The sequence below is a fragment of the Bombina bombina genome, chromosome 1, assembly GCF_027579735.1.
Source record: "Bombina bombina isolate aBomBom1 chromosome 1, aBomBom1.pri, whole genome shotgun sequence".
Taxonomy (NCBI): Eukaryota; Metazoa; Chordata; class Amphibia; order Anura; family Bombinatoridae; genus Bombina; species Bombina bombina.
This window is the reverse complement of record NC_069499.1, coordinates 1,512,749,792-1,512,771,323: the sequence shown is the minus strand read 5'-3', so window position 1 is coordinate 1,512,771,323 and position 21,532 is coordinate 1,512,749,792.

The following is a 21,532-nucleotide window of genomic DNA, read 5'->3' as shown; positions in this document are numbered from 1 at the left end:
ACACACAACACAAACTCTCATATTATACATACACACACCACATACACTCTCACATAACACACACACACATACTACACACACTCTCATATTATACATACACACACCACATACACTCCCATATAACACACACACCACACACACTCTCATATTATACATACACACACCACATACACTCCCATATAACACACACACCACACACACTTTCATATTATACATACACACACCACATACACTCCCATATAACACACACACCACACACACTTTCATATTATACATACACACACCACATACACTCCCATATAACACACACACCACACACACTTTCATATTATACATACACACACCACATACACTCTCATATAACACACACACTCTTATATTATACATACACTCTCACATAACACACAAACACACATACCACACACACTTTCATATTATACATACACACACCACATACACTCTCATATAACACACACACTCTTATATTATACATACACTCTCACATAACACACAAACACACATACCACACACACTCTCATATTATACATACACACACCACATACACTCCCATATAACACACACACCACACACACTCTCATATTATACACACACACACCACACACACTCTCATATTATACACACACCACATACACTATCATATAACACACACACCACACACACTCTCATATTATACACACACACACCACATACACTCCCATATAACACACACACCACACACACTCTCATATTATACACACACCACACACACTCTCATATTATACACACACCACATACACTATCATATAACACACACACCACACACACTCTCATATTATACACACACCACATACACTATCATATAACACACACACCACACACACTCTCATATTATACACACACCACATACACTATCATATAACACACATACCACACACACTCTTATATTATACATACACACACCACATACACTCTCATATAACACACACACACCACATACACTCCCATATAACACACACACCACACACACTCTCATATTATACATACACACACCACATACACTCCCATATAACACACACACACATAACACACACACTCTTATATTATACATACACACACCACATACACTCCCATATAACACACACAGTACACACACTCTCATATTATACATACACAAACCACATACACTCCCATATAACACACACACCACACACACTCTCATATTATACATACACACACTACATACACTCCCATAAAACACACACACCACACACACTCTCATATTATACATACACACACCACATACACTCCCATATAACACACACACCACACACACTCTCATATTATACATACACACACCACATACACTCCCATATAACACACACACCACACACACTCTCATATTATACATACACACACCACATACACTCCCATATAACACACATACCACACACACTCTCATATTATACACACACACCACATACACTATCACATAACACACATACCACACACACTCTTATATTATACATACACACACCACACACACTCTCATATTATACACACACACACCACATAAACTATCATAAAACACACGCACCATACATACTCTCCTACAACACACACACATTCATGACCCAGTAAACATGGTGTTGCAACCCAGTAATGGGTCCCGACCCGTGGTTTGAAGAACCCTTTTCTAATGCATACTAGTATATTATTTGCCTTAGAAACTGTTTTCTATAAATACACCTAAGCACCTTTCCTCCTCTGTATAGTCCCATTTAAATAATAAGTAACCTGCATATTTTGCTTCCAAAATGTAGAACCTTACATTCAACTGTCTTAAATCTCATTTGCCTTTGCCAGCCCATTCTTTCAATATTTGGAAGCAATTACATCCTTCGGTAACCTAATGACCTTACATAACTTTGCATCATCTTTAAAACTAGAGATGTTGCTATTTAATTCTTCCTTCAAGTATTTTATATTTAAAAAAAAAAAACAGGCTCCAGTACTGATGCTTGGGGCACCCCAGTAATTACTATTTAATTTCGTATAAGTATGGCCCATTTACTTCAACTGTCTTTTGCTTCTCCACTCTATGGGGTCAATTTATTAAAGTCTCGCGAACATGATACGCTGTAGCATATCATTTCCACCAGACATATCTGAATAGCATTGCACAAGCAGTTCTAGTGAACCTATTGTCCCATAATGCCCCCTGCAAATTCGCGGCGAACAGGCCGCTAGCAAGGGTTGTCAAACAGCCCGATCGTATAGTATTGGGAGGATTGCGGTACGCAGCCTCAGAGGTGGCATATGAGTTAAGGAGCAGCGGCCTATAGACCGCTGCTTTTTAACTCCTGTTTCTGGTGAGCCTAAAGGCTCGCACGGAAACAAGGTGAATTGGCCCAATTCAGCCAATAATAAATTGTCATGTCATGTCATGTCATCCCACAGTGTATCTTCATTAAAACCTGTATCATCATAACTATCTTTCCTTATTGTAAGTATAAGGTTGAGTTTAACCCCTTAACGACCAACGACGTATGGGGTACATCCTGCAAAAAAATGCAGTTAACGACCAAGGACATACCCTGTACGTTGTTGATCTTTGAAAGCAGTGGAAGCGATCCTGATCACTTCCAACTGCTTTCATGTTATAGCAGTGATGCCTCGATATTGAGGCATCCTGCTATAACATTTTTTAGCCGTCCGATGCAGAGAGAGCCACCCTGTGGCCCTCTCTGCATCGGCCATTGATGGCCATGTTCGTTGGTGGGTGGGACCTTACCAAGGGAGGCGGGTGGGCGGCCATCGGTGCGCGTGAACTGGAGCGGGTGTGCGTGCGTGCACGGGAGCGGGCGCGCATGCGCGGGCGGGTGGGAACCCTACACTATGGAACAATGATGGTACTCGGTGGGAGTGAGGGTGGGCATCTCAAAACAATGTTTAGCGATCTGGCAGGGGTTGGGGGGTTGGGGGTTGAGGGAGGGCAGCTACACTACAGAAAATAGTATTTTTTTTAAAAAAAATAAAAAAAAACATATTTGATTTCAAACTAAGCACTGGCAGACAGCTGCCAGTACCCAATATGGCGCAATAAGGCAGAGAGAGGGGGGTTAGAGAGCTGTTTGGGGGGGATCAGGGAGGTTGGGGGCTAAGGGAGGATACTACAGAACAGAATTATTATTTAAAAAAAAAAAAAAACCAAAAAACTCTTATTTTAGTACTGGCAGACTTACTGCCAGTACTTAAGATGGCGGGGACAATTGTGGGGTGGGGGAGGGAAGAGAGCTGTTTGGGAGGGATCTGGGGGTGTGATGTGTCATGTGGGAGGTTGATACCTACACTAAAGCTAAAATTAACCCTGCAAGCTCCCTAAAAGCTCCCTAATTAACCCCTTCACTGCTGGGCATTATACACGTATGGTGCGCAGCGGCATTTAGTTGCCTTCTAATTACCAAAAAGCAAAGCCAAAGCCATATATGTCTGCTATTTCTGAACAAAGGGGATCCAAGAGAAGCTTTTACAACCATTTATGCCATAATTGCACAAGCTGTTTGTAAATAATTTTAGTGAGAAACCTAAAATTGGGAAAATTTGACGTTTTATTTTTATTTGTTTGCATTTGGCGGTGAAATGGTAGCATGAAATATACCAAAATGGCCTTCACTGCTGGGCATAATACACGTGTGGTGCGCAGCGGCATTTAGCAGCCTTCTAAATACCAAAAAGCGATGCCAAAGCCATATATGTCTGCTATTTTTGAACAAAGGGGATCCCAGAGAAACATTTACAACCATGTATGCCATAATTGCACAAGTTGTTTGTAAATAATTTCAATGAGAAACCTAAAGTTTGTGAAAACATTTGTGAAAAAGTGAAAAAAAATTTTTATTTGATCGCATTTGGTGGTGAAACGGTGGCATGAAATATACCAAAATGGGCCTAGATCAATACTTTGGGATGTCTTCTAAAAAAATATATACATGTCAAGGCATATTCAGGGATTCCAGACAGATATCAGTGTCCCAATGTAACTAGCGCTAATTTTGAAAAAAAGTGGTTTGGAAATAGCAAAGTGCTACTTGTATTTATTGCCCTATAACTTGCAAAAAAAGCAAAGAACATGTAAGCATTGGGTATTTCTAAACTCAGGACAAAATATAGAAACTATTTAGCATGGGTGTTTTTTAGTGGTTGTAGATGTGTAACAGATTTTGGGGGTCAAAGTTATTTTTTCCTCATATTTTATAACATTTTTTATAGTAAATTATAAGATATGATGAAAATAATGGTATCTTTAGAAAGCCCATTTAATGGCGAGAAAAACGGTATATAATATGCGTGGGTACAGTAAATGAGTAAGAGGAAAATTACAGCTAAACACAAACACCGCAGAAATGTAAAAATAGCCTTGGTCCCAAACGGACAGAAAATGGAAAAGTGCTGTGGTCATTAAGGGGTTAATATACATACAAATTCATCCTCCCCTTTTATTACTCCTATCTCTCCTAAATACATAAATAACACTCCATTTTTACTGCCCTGTCATGTGACTGATGCTACCAGCTTTCAGTTATACTGATTATACCAATCCTTCTGCTAAGTGTTCCAGCTCCCCCATTTAAACTGTCATACATTGCCTTTGCTGTGATACATTTTATTGTATTGTGCTTTCTGATGCTACTTGGGGCTATTCCCTCCCCCTATTCCCTTGCTAAATAAAGAAAAAAGAAGGGGAAAATCTTGTACAACATTAGGTATACAACCCAGGAACATGCTTATTTGGTAATACACAATAAGTGGAAAAGTCTCATGTTCTGCCCAAGGCCTCAAAAACTCTCAATGTGCCTCTGTTGGGAGGTATGGATGGTGTGTACTTGGGGTGCAGAAATCTTCACAGTTTCTACCCTGGGAAATAATATTGCACACTTTCTTGTTTTGGTGTAAAATTGTGACCACGAGGTGGAGTATTCAAAATCTCTTCATGGTTATAGATACCACCAGTCCATATTTTCAGAAGTTGGGTGACAAGTGTAAGACATTAAAAATCAGGCATCAGACATCAGGACAACTAGTATCTTATTTAGAAGCAGCTGCATTGCATTGGGCACTCATGTTTAGCTTGTTATCTATAAATGCACCTAACCCCCTTTCTTCCTCTGTTTTGTTAAGTCTAGTCCCATTTAAATAATAAGTAACCTGCATATTTTACTTTCAAAATGTAGAACCTTTTATTTACCAGTCTTAAATCTCATATACCCTTTTCCTGCTCATTCTTACAAATTTTGAAAGCAATTACATCCTGCAGTAACCAAATTATCTTACACAACTTAGTATCATCTGCAAAACTAGAAACGGTGCTATTTAATCCTTCCTCCAAGTTTTTTTTGTTTTTTTGTTTTAAAAAGAGCAGGCACCAGTACTGATCATTGGGGGACCCCACTAATTACTATTTAATTTTGTTCAAGTATGGTCCATTTACTACAACTGTCTTTTGCTTCCTCACTCTTTATTTCATCCCACAGTGTATCTTCATTATAACCTGTATCATAATAACTATCTTTCCTTTTATAGGTTTAAGGTCGGGTTTAATATACATACAAATTAATCCTCCCCTTTTATTACTCCTATCTCTCCAAAATACATAAATAACCCTCTATTTTAACTGCCGTCATGTGACTGATGCTACCAGCTTTCAGTTATACTGATTATACCAATCCTGCTGCTAAGTGTTCCAGCTCCCCCATTTAACCTGTCATACATTGCATTTGCTATGATACATTTAATTGTATTGTGCTTTATGTTGCTACTTGGGGCTCTTTCTTCCAATGTTATGTGACATTTCCTAATTGTACCCTTCTGTCATCCATGCCTTGAGATACTCCAGATGTATCATATTCACAGACTAATCTGTCAGTTATATTATGTTCAGACTGCCCCCCCCCCCCATTCCTTTGCTAAATAAAGAAACAAGAAGGGGAAAGTATTGTACAGAATTAGGTATACAACCCAGGAACATGCTTATTTGGTAATACAAATTAAACAGAAAAGCCACATATTTTGGACAAGGCTCTGTTGGGAGGTATGGATGGTGTGTACTTAGGATGCAGAAGACTTCACAGTTTCTACCCTGAGAAATATTGCACACTTTCGGTTTTGTTGGATGTCAGATGTAAGACATTAAATATCAGGCATCAGACATCAGGAGTCAAAAAATTAAGGTATTAGAGATTAGGTTCAGGCACTGAACATCAAGGGTAAGGTGCATGGTATTAGACAACATCAGGAGGTCCATTTATCAAGCTCTGTATGGAGCTTGAGGCCCCGTGTTTCTGGCGAGTCTAAAGACTGCTGCTCCATAACCCTGCCCGCCTGCTCTGATGAGGCGGACAGGAATCGCCACAATTCAACCCGATCGAGTACAATCGGGTTGATTGACACCTCCCTGCTGGCGGCCCATTGGCCATGAGTCTGTAGGGGGCGGCATTGCACCAGCAGCTCTTGTGAGCTGCTGGTACAATGCTGAATACGGAGAGCGTATTGCTCTCCGCATTCAGCGATGTCTGTCGGACCTGATCCGCACTGTCGGATCAGGTCTGACAGACATTTGGTAAATCGGCCTCCAGGAGTCAGATACTAGGGGGTCAATTTATTAAAGACCGGGTGCCTGGCATCGCTAAATGCAGACAGCATACACTTTCGGTATTTACATTGCACAAGCATTTCACAAAAAAAGCTTGCACAATGCCGCCCCCTGCAAATTTGCTGCCAATTGGCCTTTTGCATGGGGTGTCAATCATCGTGATCATATCGTATCGGGATGATTGCAGTCTGCCACCTTTTAGGTGCTGGACAAGTTAAGGAGAAATGGTATTATGACCACTGCTTTTTAACTTAGGATTCAGGCAGACATGAAACTTTGGGCAGAACAAGCAACATCGGCTGCTTGGTAAATCTCCCCCTAGGAGTCAAGAATCAGACAACACCACACAATGTTAAATTTTGACATATGATTATCTCTCCCTGTTCAGGAGTTTAAATAAATTTAAGATGAACTATTTATTTTTTAAGATACCATCTGTCTATAACTATATATGATTACAACTAATTGTGTCTGCACCTTTCTTACCAACAGGGGTGAAGCTTTTTGAGTTTCCCACAGCCTTATTTTACATAGTAACATAGTAGATGAGGTTGAAAAAAGACAGAAGTCCATCGAGTTCAACCTATACCAATCTAAAATACTTACAAAAAGCTCCAGTTAATCTTAAATAATCCCACTAAAAGGTGACCCATTTAATGCTAGCAATCATATATTGCTAGTTTTGTTTATAGACAGAAATGTATCCAAACAATTTTTAAATGTATCTAGGGTATTGGCATTCACTACCTCCTTTGAGAATGAGTTCCACAATTTTATTGCTCTTACAGTGAAAAAATGTTTCCTTTGCAGGAGATTAAACCTCCTTTACTCCAACCTTAAATTGTGACCTCTTGTCACAAACAATTTTCTTGGAATAAACAGAGCTTCTGCCATCTCTGTATATGGGCCTTGAATATATTTATATAAAGTAATCATGTCACCTCTCAAGCGCCTTTTTTCTAAAGAAAACAGACCCAGTTTGGCTAGCCTCTCCTCATAGCTTAAATTTTTCAATCCCCTTATTAGCTTTGTGGCCCTTCTCTGAACTTTTTCTAGTTCTGCAATATCTTTTTTTGCAATCAGTCCCCAGAACTGCACTCCATACTAAAGTTGAGGTCTTACCAGGGCTTTATATAGTGACAGAATTATGCTTTCCTCCCTTGAATCAATGCCTCTTTTAATATATGCTAGTATCTTATTAGCCTTTGAAGCCGATGCCCTGCATTGTGCACCCATCTTTAGTTTGTTATCTATTACTACTCCCAAATCCCTTTCCTCCTCTGTTTGGCAAAGTCTTGTCCCATTTAAATAATACATTGCCTGCTTATTTTTACTTCCAAAATGTAGAACCTTGCATTTTCCAGTATTAAATCTCATTTTCCATTTACCTGCCCATACTTCTAATTTTTGCAGATCCCTTTGTAACGAAAGTTCATCCTGCTCTGACCTAATGACCTTACTTAACTTAGTATCATTTGCAAAAATAGAGATGTTGCTATTTAATCCTTGCTCTAAGTCATTTATAAAAATATTAAAAAGAACAGGGCCCAGTACTGATCCCTGGGGGACTCCACTAATTACCTTTGACCAATCTGAGTATGATCCATTCACTACTACTCGTTGCTCCCCATCTTTTATCCAGTTATTTATCCATGAGCTAATATTTTCTGCTATTCCCAGTCCCTTAATTTTGTGCATAAATCTCTCATGTGGCACTGTATCAAGCACCTTTGCAAAATCTTAGTATATCACATCAACTGATTCCCCTTTATCTATATTTTTACTTACTTCCTCATAAAATCTAATAAGATTAGTTTGACATGATCTATTTCTCATAAAACCATTATTGATGTCAGACTAACTGGTCTATAGCTTCCTGGATAATCTCTGCTTCCCTTTTTGAAGAGTGGCACCACATCAGCTTTACGCCAATCCTGGGGTACCATGCCTGAGGATAATGAGTCTTGAAAAATTAATAGTAGAGGTTTGTCTATAACAGTGCTAAATTCCCTTAACACCCTTGGGAGTATTCCATCTGGGCCTGGAGTTTTATTTACCTTAATATTATCCAATTTTTTCCGGATATCCTTTAAACATAACACAGTTAATGGTATGGGCTGGCATGTTCTATTTTGTTCCAAAGTATCATCCAAGGGTTCCTCTTTTGTGTATACTGAAGAAAAAAACTGGTTTAGTACCTCAGCCTTCTTTCTCCATGTCCCTGTTGATCATGCTAACCACCCCCCCCACGCATTTTAATGTACCTATATTGTCTTTCTTAGATTTTTTGCTATTTATGTACTTAAATAACCTTTTAGAGTTAGACATAGAATCCTTTGCAATTAATTTTTCAATTTTGGCTAATTTGATTGCTTTTTTGCATGCTTTGTTACATTCCTTATAAATATGGAATGTTGAGTCTGTACTATTTTCTTTTAATAATTTAAATGCCCTATGCTTATTCCTAATTTCTCTTAACACATTTTTATTTAGCCACATTGGCGTGGATTTTTTATTTTTATAACCATATGGTATTTGTTGATATGTATATTTATTTAACAAAGTTTTAAATGTTATCCATTTATCCTCTGTATTTTTATTAGAGAATACTTTGTCCCAATTTGTGTTATTTAATATTTCCTTAAATCGTTGAAGTTTGCTTTCTTAAAATTAATAGTCTTAGTCAAACCTTTAAGACACTGCTTATGGAAAGAGATTTCAAATGTGACCATGTAATGATGTTATCCAAATGTTCTTAGACTTCTATGTTTGATATTATATCTGTATTGTTTGATAGCAAATAAATCCAATATAGCTTTACTCCTAGTTGGTTCCTCTATTAATTGCGACAAGAAGTTATCCCTGAGAAATTTTAAAATTCTATCCCCCTTAGCTAAGTAACTAGTTTCATTTGCAGAGATTAAATCAGGATAGTTAAAATTTCCCATAATTACAGAACTGTTATTAGCAGCCTTACCTATTTTGCATTAGTAGTTGAGTTTCCTCCAGGTCACTAATGTTGGGGGGCTTGTAGCATGTTCCTAGTAATACTTTTTTAGGATTTTCCCCCCAACTCTTTATTTCCACACACAGGGTCTCTACATTGTCGCCTGTATCATAAATATCTTCCCTTATTGTAGGTTTAACCCCTTAATGACCACAGCACTTTTCCATTTTCTGTCCGTTTGGGACCAAGGCTATTTTTACATTTTTGTGGTGTTTGTGTTTAGCTGTAATTTTCCTCTTGCTCATTTATTGTACCCACACATATTATATACCGTTTTTCTCGCCATTAAATGGACTTTCCAAAGATACCATTATTTTCATCATATCTTATAATTTATTATAAATTTTTTTATAAAATATGAGAAAAAAATAGAAAAAAAACACTTTTTCTAACTTTGACCCCCAAAATCTGTTACACATCTACAATCACCAAAAAACACCCATGCTAAATATTTTCTAAATTTTGTCCTGAGTTTAGAAATACCCAATGTTTACATGTTCTTTGCTTTTTTTTGCAAGTTATAGGGCCATAAATACAAGTAGCACTTTGCTATTTCCAAACCATTTTATTCAAGACTAGCGCTAGTTACATTGGGACACTGATATCTTTCAGGAATCCCTGAATATCCCTTGACATGTATATATATTTTTTTAGAAGACATCCCAAAGTATTGATCTAGGCCAATTTTGGTATATTTCATGCCACCATTTCACCGCCAAATGCGATCAAATACAAAAAATCGTTCACTTTTTCACAAACTTTCGGTTTCTCACTGAAATTATTTACAAACAGCTTGTGCAATTATGGCATAAATGGTTGTAAATTTTTCTCTGGGATCCCCTTTGTTCAGAAATAGCAGACATATATGGCTTTGGCATTGCTTTTTGGTAATTAGAAGGCCGCTAAATGCCGCTGCGCACCACACGTGTATTATGCCCAGTAGTGCAGGGGTTAATTAGGGAGCTTGTAGGGAGCTTGTAGGGTTAATTTTAGCTTTAGTGTAGTGTAGCAGACAACCCAAAGTATTGATCTAGGCCCATTTTGGTATATTGCATGCCACCATTTTACCGCTAAATGCGATCAAATTAAAAAAAACATTGAATTTTTCACAATTTTAGGTTTCTCACTGAAATGATTTACAAATAGCTTGTGCAATTATGGCACAAATGGTTGTAAATGCTTCTCTGGGATCCCCTTTGTTCAGAAATAGCAGACATATATGACTTTGGCGTTGCTTTCTGGTAATTAGAAGGCCGCTAAATGCTGCTGCGCATCACACGTGTATTATGGCTAGCAGTGAAGGGGTTAATTAGGTAGTTTGTAGGGAGCTTGCAGGGTTAATTTTAGCTTTAGTGTAGAGATCAGCCTCCCACCTGACACATCAGACCCCCTGATCCCTCCCAAACAGCTCCCTTCCCTCCCCCACCCCACAATTGTCTCCGCCATCTTAAGTACTGGCAGAAAGTACTGCAATAACCGGAAAGCAGCTGGAAGCGAGCAGGATCGCTTCCAGCTGCTTTCCACACCGAGGACGTGCAGGGTACGTCCTCAGGCATTAACTGCCTTTTTTTTGAGGACGTACCCTGCACGTCCTCGGTCGTTAAGGGGTTAAGGTTAGGTTTAATATACATGCAGATTCCTCCACCCCTTTTATTATTCCTGTCCCTCCTAAATAAAGTATACCCCTCTAAGTTAACTGCCCAGTCATGTGAATCATCCCACTAAGTTTCAGTTATACTGATAACATCATAGTCCTCTTCTGCAACTAAGAGCTCCAGCTCCCCCATTTTACCTGTCATGCTTCTTGCATTTGTTGTCATACATTTAATTTTCACAGTGGCGTCACTAGGGTTGGTGTCACACGGTGCGGTAAGTCATGGTGTCACCCCCCCCCCCCCCCAGAAAGCAGACAAACACAAAAACACAGGCAAACACACATACAAACACTCAGACACACTTAAAAACATACTCAGATGCACACACAAACACTCGGAAACACACTCAGACACACACACAAAAACACACACACAAAAACACTGAGACACACAAAAACTCAGGCACACACATACAAAATATGTAAACTGCACTGCATTAATTATGAAGCTCATGCCTAGAGCTGCTCCTTGGCTCAGCAGAACATCAAATGAAAGATAAACAGAGCACTCTAAAATAAATCACTGAAGAAAAGATTTAGCCGCGCAAACTATGAAAATTCTGCTCTCTGACTCTGTTCCAAGTCTGTCAGTGCACAGCCCTGGGCCGCATGTCACTGAGCAGTGAGCACAGATAGGCAGGCAGGTTTAGGCTAGCAGCGCAACTTTGCAAGCCCCACGGCACACCCACAACATTCATAGTGAAATTGGGCAGGGGAGGAGCAAAGTACAAACAAGCAAAAGCCGCCGGGAAAACTATTTGTTGAAATTGCAGCACTGGCTCAAGGGGCAAAAAAATTGTGTGTCTACAACTTCCCAAGTCCCACTAATGTTCACAAATTCCAGCCTCTAATAAAATAATCTATGCATCTCAACCCTGGAGGGTGTCACCCGGGTGCGGCCCGCCCCCCCCCGCCCCCCCCTAGTGACGCCACTGAATTTTCATGTGCTTTCTGCTGCTACTTGGTGTGCTTTCCTCTATACTTTCTAATGTGACATTTCTTAAGTCATCCCTTCCTTGAGATATTAAGGGAGTGACATATTCACAGACTGATCTCTCTGTTCTATTTTGTTCTAACTGACCCTCCCCCCTTTGCCTAGTTTAAAATATTCTCTAAACTTGCTACCATCCTTTCCCCCAGCACACCTGCACCCATGTCATTCAGGTGCAATCCATCCTTACTGTGCAAATTGAACCCAAGGGAAAAGTCAGCCCAGTGCTCTAAAATGTCAAACTCCTCATTTTACACCATGTTTTTAACCATGAATTAACTTTTCATTTTTTTTCTTTTCTAAATTATGTTTGAGATACTGCAAACCTTTTATTGAGGACTAGTCTTAAAGCCTGTGTACACAGGCCAAAATGTGTTCAACTTCTTCCCCCTCCCTCATTTACCCACCTCTCCCTCTAAGAACCTTCCCTACACTTGGATTCCCCTCTCCCTCATCCCCCCTCCCTGCTGCTCTCAACATTTTTTTTCTGCAGAGTAGAGGTCCCGCCCCCCTCCAGTGATGGGCTGCCCACCCACCTCCCTGTTAACCCTCCCACGCCACCAACGATCGGCACCACCACTGCCCGATGCAGAGAGGGCTGTCCCTCTCTGCTTCGGTACCTCTGCAAGACTAGAAATAGTGTGATTTTGCTACTTTTAGTGAGATTGTGGCAGAGAAAGACCCAAGGTTTAACAACCAGCGCGGTCCACGCAGTCCCGACTGCGCATCAGCGCTGGTTGTTAAGGGGTTAAGGCCAGGTATGTTTGTCTCACGCAGTCTCTACTACACATGACTGTGTCGGACAAACATACTTGGCTTTTTATAATATAGGATTAGAATAAAGTCAGACCAGTAAAGGAAATCTGTTCATAAGAACTTTAAGATACTGTCTGTGTCCCTTTATTTTATGAAGCCATTTAGGAGAATAGCATCAGTGAATTGTGAATTGTGAAACTTGCTGTACCCTAATACAAATGTATTGTATCAAAACAATATTTTATTAAAGGGCAACTAAAGTCAAAATTAAAGTTTCATAATTCAGATAAAGCATGCAATCTAAAATACGTTCCAATATACTTCTATTATCAAAACTTGTACATTCTTTTTATATGCACACTTTGTTAAGCTCAGCTCCTACTGAGCATGTGCAAAAGTGCACACTGCACAGTACATACCTATATGAATTTTGTGATTGGCTGATGGATGTCACATGATACAAGGAAGGGAAAACTGAATTCACTTTGAAATATGTTAAAAAAATAATCTACTGTTCATTTAAAATTCAAAGTAAGTGTTATTTTAATATCTTTTAATTGTTTATTTGTCAATTATTCATTTTGAATATATTTAGTAGTCCTTTAAATAGAGGAAAGATATATTGATTTCTTCAGAACCTTTACTTTAAATGGATATTAAATATTAAAACTTTCTGTACAAGGGACATTGAACTTTAAAAAAAATATTTAAGAGTATGTTTACACTTGTTCAGAGGCTTTTTTTTATTTCTGAAATGTCAGAAATACAACCAGATGCTATACTGTGCAAACCAGGGCTCGTTCCTGCTGCATTGCTTTAGAGTCTTTTGATATTCAAAGATCATTCCATTTTGTATGGAAAACTACTCTGTAGCTGTTTTATGCTATATTTGTAGTTCAAAATGCTTATATATATAAAAAAAAAAGCTTCAAAATTCTCATAAGGTAAAGTGTTTTCCTTAAAGGGACACTGTAACCAAAATTTTTCTTTCGGGATTCAGATTGAGCATGACATTTTAAGCAACTTTCTAATTTACTCCTATTATAAAATTTTCTTCATTCTCTTGGTATCTTTATTTGAAATGCAAGAATGTAAGTTTAGATGCCGGCCCATTTTTGGTGAACAACCTGGGTTGTCCTTGCTGATTGGTGGATAAATTCATCCACCAATAAAAAAGTGCTGTCCAGAGTACTGAACCCAAACAAACTTAGATGCCTTCTTTTTCAAATAAAGATAGCAAGAGGACGAAGAATAAATGATAATAGGAGTAAATTAGAAAGTTGCTTAAAATTGCACCCTCTTTCTGAATTACAAAAAAAAAATTTGGGGTTCAGTGTCCCTTTAAAGAAGTACAATTCTACAAAATCCAGGGCAAATCCACACCAGCAGAATTGGTTACTCACATATGTTGGAAGATGCAGGAATTAGGCCTAGGGGTTAAAAGGGAGTAATAATATTGACACAGACTGCATAAATAAGGATGTTGTGAATATTTTACTACATAGTAATATAACAAAAAATACTACAAACACATTTTTTTTTTACTTTTTAAGAAAATGAGCTCTGATGCCATGGACAAACATGGCAGCCCAAAACAAAGGCAAACCATTTGCTCATAAAAGGACATGTGGTGTAGCAGATGATCAACATATTTTCTGAGTGGCTGGTTAGGGACTTTGGCTGCATACACCTTGCAGTCAAGATGATTTGCACCTTCAAACTATGGCTCCAACACAGGGCCAGATGTACATCTCAGGTGCCTGTAGGCACAAAAACCTGAAGCGTCCATCATCTTCATACATATTTATTGGGGTACCTTGAATTCCTATTGACTGAAATTTTCGAAATCAGTCAAAAGGATGAGAACTACTGAAATCTTATTGGCTGATTTGAACAGCCAATAGGATTTTAGTAGCTCTTATCCTATTGACTGTTTTGAAAAATTCAGCCGATAAGAATGCAAGGTACCCCAAATTGAGTGCGATATCTTGCATTCAATATTCAGTATACGGACATCGGATGAAGAGGAGCCTCCATGTCGCAGAGGTCCGCCGCTGCCGAGGACCACCGACACCGTCACAGATGACCACCGCCGAGGATTGCCACATCTGGGACGACCGCTCCGCGCCGCCTTCGCTGTGGATGAAGATGATGGACCTGCCTGGAAGAAGATCTTTTCCGCCGGACTTCTGAAACCATGAAATTTCAAAAGCACTGAATGTCCTTTTAAGGGCAGTGAAAACGGGCTGAATGCCCTTTTAAGTGATAGTTTTTTTTTATTTTGGGGGGGTTTGGTGGATGGGGGGTTTTACTGTTAGGGGGGACTTTGTTTATTTTAAATGTAAAAGAGTTGTTAAACTTAGGGCAATGCCCTACAAAAAGCCCTTTTAAATGCTATTGATAGTTTAGTATTAGATTAGGGGGTGTTTTTATTTTGGGGGATTTGGTGGGTGGGGGGTTTTACTGTTAGGGGGGACTTTGTTTATTTTAAATGTAAAAGAGTTGTTAAACTTAGGGCAATGCCCTACAAAAAGCCCTTTTAAATGCTATTGATAGTTTAGTATTAGATTAGGGGGTGTTTTTATTTTGGGGGATTTGGTGGGTGGGGGGTTTTACTGTTAGGAGGGACTTTGTTTATTTTAAATGTAAAAGAGTTGTTAAACTTAGGGCAATGCCCTACAAAAAGCCCTTTTAAATGCTATTGATAGTTTAGTATTAGATTAGGGGGTGTTTTTATTTTGGGGGATTTGGTGGGTGGGGGGTTTTACTGTTAGGGGGGACTTTGTTTATTTTTAATGTAAAAGAGTTGTTAAACTTAGGGCAATGCCCTACAAAAAGCCCTTTTAAATGCTATTGATAGTTTAGTATTAGATTAGGGGGTGTTTTTATTTTGGGGGGGGGGATTTTTTATTTTATAGGGATATTAGTTTAGGTTTAATTTTATTATTTTTAATAGCTTTGGGTTATTTTTTTCAGTATTTTTATTTTTTGTATCTTGGGGGGTTGTATTTTCAAAACATAGACTGCCCTCTGGGCAGGTTTATCAACTAGTGTATAATATAAATGATGTACATTTTAGTTCTATAGTTTGCAAAATTAATTAGCCAGAGGGAGCTTGTAGAAATATGAATTGGACCTAAACTGATATATAACAATGTCCCTTAGGTACATCAGTGTATGTTGTGCTATGGATAAGCTTTTTTACATTTTCATACACCAGATAACCGGCTGTATAATATTTAAAGGGACATGAAACTCACAACTTTATGTCATGATTCAGATAGAGCATGCCCTTTTAAACACATTTCTAATGTACTTTGATTTTAAATTTTCTGCTTTCTTTGGTATCTTTTGTTGAAAAGCAAGGATATAAACACAGGAGCGTGCACGTGTCTGGAGCACTATATGGCAGCAGTTTTGCAAGAAAAATATCCATTTGCAAGAGCGCTAGGTGTCAGCACTATATGTGTACCTAGGTATCTCTTCAACAAGAATACCATGGGAACAAAGCAAATTTGACAATAGAAGTAAATTCAACACTTATCCACTGCAATTATATAGATATACAGACAGATGGACAGACGGACAGACAGGCAGACAGACAGGCGGATAGACAGGCGGACAGACAGACGGACAGACAGGTGGACAGATGGACAGACAGAGAGATGAATTGAGAAATGGGTTGATATGCAGAAAGATAGAAAGAAAGATAAAAGACTGAGTCATATGTTTTAGAGATGAGATAGAAAGATAAATAGATAGATGAGATAGAAAGACAGATAGATGATAGATAGATAGATAGATAGATAGATAGATAGATACATAAATAGATAGATAGATGATAGATAGATAGATAGAAAATGTGGATTTCATATTCCTTTTAATTCAGTCATTATTTTCCCATGCACCATATATCTGCTTTACATTATGGCACATTAATCTGTTTGTCGATTCCTAAATCTCCCTAAATTTTTGGATGAAAAGTTGGCAACCCTACATTAGCCTTAAATTCCACACTTATCCACTGCAATTATATAGACAGATAGATAGATAGATAGATAGATAGATAGATAGATAGATCAGATAGATAGAGACAGAAAGGCAGCTAGATAGATCTATAGGCAGACAGAATAATTAATTTACAGACAACCGACTGATAAACAGACTGGTAGACACAGAAAGATAGGTAGAAAGACAGACAGACAGACAGACAGACAGACAGAGGAAAGTGACTGTATTTTTAGAACAGATTCCATAATATACTTTTATCTTCCACATATTCCAGGAACTTCTATAAGGACTATAGAGGCTTGTAAGAACCTCAACTTTAGCATAAAACAAGGCAGAAAAACATCTGGAAATGATCTCTTTATTTTACTCGTGTAGGAAACGCTATGTTAAAGGAGCAGATCAAACGTTAAACAAAACAGCGCATGCACCATTAATCCTTAAGCTGTGGCTTTTGAAGCTCTTTGAAACAGACCAAAACGAGAGTGTTACTGACTCGCTTCAGGAATTAAGTTTTGTTTTTTTAACACAAAATCGCAATTCATATAAAGAAGCTGAAATGTAGCAAATCTGCAGCTGTCTGTAGTTATAGATCATGTTTATCATCCAATATGCTTTCTAAATAAAATAAAAATAGTGTGTATCCTCAAAACTCAATAGAAACTTTTACAAGAGCAAACTTTTTTGTATGTCCAAATTAAAGGGACACTGAACCCAACATTTTTCTTTCATGATTCAGATAGAGCATACAATTTTAAGCAACTTTCTAATTTACTCCTATTATCAATTTTTATTCATTCTCTTGCTATCTTTATTTGAAAAGCAAGAATGTAAGTTTAGAATCTGGCCAATTTTTGGGTCACAACCTGGGTTGTGCTTGCTGATTGGTGGCTAAATGCACTCAACAATAAACAAGTGCTGTCCAGGGTCTGAACCAAAAATTGGCTGGCTCCTTAGCTTAGATGCCTTCTTTTTCAAATAAAGATAGCAAGAGAACGAAGAAAAATTGATAAAAGGAGAAAATTAGAAAGTTGCTTAAAATTGCATGCTCTATCTGAATCATGAAAGAAAAAAATTGGGTTTAATATCCCGTTAAATAAAAAAAATGGATGCAGTAGGCTAATGCAATGGAAACTGTTTACCTTTTGAGAAAATTTCTTTAAAATCAGTACAGTTCTTTCCTTGAAGGATGCAAAAAAACAAACTCAAAATGATGCACTTAAAGGGACAGATACTAATCTAAAAATCCAGTATAAAACCTTTAAAAACTGACTTAGAAGCTCCTAGTTTAGCACTGTTGATTAGGTTAGACTGGGACACCCACTGAAAGGGGCTGAGAAATCAGGAAGAACAGACCCTCCCCCTCCCCTGCATGTGAAAAGACCCATTACACAAACAAGAGCAAGCAGGAGTCTACATCTCATACTTTAAGGCTTGGTTAGGAGTTTGAAATCAGCACAATGTTATTAAAAAATAAGCAAAACTATACATTGTTACAAAAACACTCCCAGATGGACTTTATAAATAGATAATCTACAAAACATTTATGGAAAGAAAAATCCAGTGTACAGTGTCCCTTTAAAGCTATGAACTTCAGGGCTTCCAACCATCCTGCCATGGGCATAACTATAACTATAGGGGTCAATTGAGACCGGGCCCACACCTCATCAGGACACTGCAATCTGCAATCATTAGTGTATCTAATTGTGTGGATGAGTAGAGCGCTGGAGCTATAGAGATCCCAAACACCCTATAGGTATAAGATCCTTCGGTCTTATAAAAAAGATTATCTAGGTTAAGGGGTATATAGGGGCGTTGTTACCAGCTTAAGGGATCATACGTGACTATATGAGTGTGAATTTACAATTTCCCTATGTAGTGATATTGTGTAATATTTATTATACTGAAAAAAATATATATTTATAAAGTGAAGTGACGATATTGTATCAGTATATGTCAAGTAGAGATAGGGTTTTTTCTGTTCCTTATATAAAATACAGCCTAAGATATGTGTACTCTTGTGAATAAATTATTACAAAATTAAATTGTCAAGTGTGATCCTGAATTACAAAATGACTAATGTGAAACTTCTAAAAAGTGTATACTTAGTGCAAATAAACTGTTGCAAAAATTTGGTTAATTTTAGTCTTGAATTGCAAAACTTACTAAAATGTTACCTCTAAAACGTGTGTATTAGTGCTAAATGTCTTTCAAAGATTTGTGCTTCCCCATATCTTTTAGTGTGTTGATGTCAAAATAAAGAAAAATATTTCTTTTTGGATGTCTGTACCAAAAGCAGCCGTTATTTAACAAAATTTTAAATCAGGATACAATAATAATTTAAAATTGAACCCTTAAGGGATACACTTTTTAAAAAAGGTTACACATTATTTGCTCATCTAAGAGAAACTTGTGGGACGTCTCTCAAATTGTTAATACCAATATGTGCTAAACCTTGTGATTCTAAGATAGGTGTATACACTACTATATATTTATAAAATAAACGTTATTAGCGTAGAAAAAAGGAAAGGAGCCAGCTGTAAACCTTGTGAATTATTACATCTATATGTGCTAAGGTTTGGGCTAAAAAATTTTTTATATAGCATAAGTCTCTGTTTTATAGAACGTAACACTTGTTAATCTTGTAGTTTCTTTCATTAAAATATAAGCGGTTTGTAATGAAACAGTCCGTATCCTGGTGCTATACAGGCTTGTCAGAAAGAGTACACATATCTTAGGCTGTATTTTATATAAGGAACAGAAATAAACCCTATCTCTACTTGACATATACTGATACAATATCGTCACTTCACTTTATAAATATATATTTTTTTCAGTATAATAAATATTACACAATATCACTACATAGGGAAATTGTAAATTCACACTCATATAGTCACATATGATCCCTTAAGCTGGTAACAACGCCCCTATATACCCCTTAACCTGCAATCATTAGTGGTATCACTCCACCTGCATCCTGACATGTGTTCCCGCTAAAAATCAAGCTAATAGTTTAAGAAATAGTTTAAAATATGGTGGCAGGGTTTCCAAGATGGCCACCATGGTGTTGCTGTGCAGAAAAACCTGCCACCATATTTGTACAGGAAAGCAACACATATTTTCTGGCACAGACTAACTAAGTGGGAAGGATGACTCATATTTAGAGAAATAGCTACTATTTCTCCTTTCTGGCTGCTGGCTCAGCTTCTGCTGGTTGCAAACAGTCAGAAAGGTGATATTGCAAAACATGGCAGTTTTATAACCTGTTAAGCACCTTGATTGCCGTACTAAATGTAACTTGTGAAGCTGTGTATCAGTCTCGGGCCAAAAAATTATAATACACCTATCAGAAGCTTTCAAAGAGCCTCATTTTGACTTCTCTAACACAAACTATAAAATACTCCTCATTCAAATACAAGATAACATAACCCTTGAGATGTCATATAACTGGGAAAAGGATGAAGAGCTCCATTTATCAAGCAGTGTTTTCGGCTTTGACGGCCCATCGTTCCTGGTTCGCTGCTCCTTAATATGATACAATCAGGCTGATTGACAGCCCCTGTTAGCGGCCTCCTCCCCTATGGAAATAAATCATGGAAACACATGCCTAGAACATGCCAATGAATTGAACCCATCAACAGTTGTTAAAAAAACAGGTCAAGATATCAGGACATCCAAGCTAATCAGATGTGCCTCAATAGAAAGGACGTGTAGCATAATGTGTGAAGCCAAAGTATAGCAAGTGCATCAGTGACAGGTGGCTATGGAGGCATCTTAAACATAGTGCTGCTGAACAGCAAGAAAAAAACAGGATAACAATTTAACAGATTACATTACACCACTGCTGGAAACATTGTTAAATGCAGATGAAACCCCCAAAAAATATTTTGTGATTCAGAGGATATTATTTTTTTAAAAAGTTTCTAATTTACTTCAAATTTTTAACTTTGACTCTTCTTCACCTAGCCCACAACCGCGATATTAGGAGGTTTAGAGCTCTCTAAGCCTCCTATTAGTGCTCTGTGAAGAAGTGTTGGATTAGCGTGACTCTCCAGCACGCTATAACCCCTCAGGTAATTTAAAGGAAACAAATGAATACTGATGAATAGTGATGTCGCGAACTTAAAATTTAAATTCAATAGGCAGGCGAACTTTAAAACCTACAAGGACTCTTTCTGGCCACAAAAGTGATGGAAAAGTTGTTTCAAGGTTACTAACACCTGGACTGTGGCATGCTGGAGGGGGATCCCTGGCAAAACTCCCCTGGAAAATTACATAGTTTATGCAGAGTCTGCTTTTAACTCATAAAGGGCCTACATCACCTAACATTCCCAAATTGTTTGCAATAACGTGCTTTAAAACATCAGTAATGATGTTGTATCTATCAGGTAGTGTAAGGGTTACGGCCGCATCACAGTGACAGAGCAAACTCCAAGTGTAACGCACCGCAATCAACCGCAAACA